Source organism: Octopus bimaculoides, chromosome 30, assembly GCF_001194135.2.
Source record: "Octopus bimaculoides isolate UCB-OBI-ISO-001 chromosome 30, ASM119413v2, whole genome shotgun sequence".
NCBI classification, from domain to species: Eukaryota; Metazoa; Mollusca; class Cephalopoda; order Octopoda; family Octopodidae; genus Octopus; species Octopus bimaculoides.
The window spans coordinates 5,700,816-5,702,209 of record NC_069010.1 but is presented as its reverse complement, the minus strand read 5'-3'; the positions used below and the strand labels follow the sequence as shown (position 1 = coordinate 5,702,209).

At 39.4% G+C, this 1,394-nt stretch overlaps 1 protein-coding gene across 1 annotated transcript in view; it reads left to right on the top strand.

Annotated features, from left to right (window-relative positions):
- The first annotated feature begins 520 nt into the window (after positions 1–520).
- LOC106884333 (TBCC domain-containing protein 1) overlaps positions 521–1,394 on the top strand; it is a 30,625-nt gene continuing 29,751 nt past the window's right edge. The window contains exon 1 of the mRNA XM_052978102.1: positions 521–736. The gene's annotated coding sequence lies outside the window, so the exon portion shown is untranslated. The remainder of the gene's footprint in view (positions 737–1,394) is intronic.

The window sequence follows — 1,394 nt, the reverse complement described above, 5'->3', positions numbered from 1 at the left end:
ACATTTTTTTGTTTTTGTTTTCACCAATAACTTATTTGTTTCTTTGTGCGTGTTTGCATGTGGTTTTGTGTGCGCGCGCGCGTGCGCGTGCGTGTGTGTGTAGGTCTTGTCGTGAGCTGAAAAGAAAGTTGAGTGGGTTTGGCAAGGCAGAAGACTGCACCAGGCTCCACAGTCTGTTTTGGCAGGGTTTTTTTTTTAACAACTGGATGCCCTCCCTAACAAAAGTGTGTAAAAAAAAAACCCTCAAAAAAAAAAACAAAATAGGAATTTTGAAAGAAGCTTCTATAAAACTAGTTTTTAAACATCGAATGGCTACGGTGGGGTAGGGGGGGTTCCACCAGAATAAAATAGTAATCGAAAGGGGCCCATAAGTAAAAAAAAATGGGTGCGTTAGCATAGCATTTCTGCTAACCCACCACCACCTCTACGACCACCATAAATCTTGAATTAAATTCAAGGGGGAGATAACTATTTACTAAACAGAGTACTCTCCCTTTCCTTTCAACCATTTCCGTCCATCTTTTGTTTGTTGTCGGACAACGAATGATTTTTTGGGGGGCTGATTTCAGCTGAACAAAGACAAAGAACCAACTGACAGTTTGTATATATATATATTTCCGACAGAGACAACACATGTTAACAACAATTCAAGTCATTCACTCGAAATCGGCACCTCTCTTATCCCGACACCCAGTTCTGTTGTTGTTTTATAGACACAAGGACGATATAGATCTTTGTAAGTACCCCGATCTGTTCTTATATATATGTATTATATATATATATATTATATAAATACATGCACGCGAGGAGTTTATATATCTCCTTAAGTATATCTTTTACTTTGTTTCAGTCGCTGGACTGCGACCATGCTGGGGCACCGCCTTGAAGCGTTTAGCCGAATAAATATTCGACTCCTAGTATTTATTGTGACAGTGCCATTTTTTAAAAAAAGCCTGGCACTGATTCAATAGGTTGCTTTAACTGAACCGCTATGTTACAGGAACGTAAACAAACCAGCGCTGGTTGTCAAGCGGTAGCGGGTACTAACACACACACACACACACACGCGCATGTACACACAAACATACGTATGTATAACCCTTGTTGCATAATGCATAGTTGTACTGTTCAAATTACACTAGGAACTCGTACCGAAAGATCGGCATATATATATATATATAATTAGCAGTTCGTATATACGAAAAAGGGTGGAGGTAAAGAATACGTACACCACCCGTTTTTTGGCCTAAGAAAAGCCTTAACTGTAAACACCGGGTGTGCGCATTCTTTACCTTTGCCCGAAACGGAACCACACTCTATAAGTATTAGAGCTGTAATATATATTTTTCCAAGTAGTTAAATGTTATGGCCGGTCATAGAATGACCATTGGTTT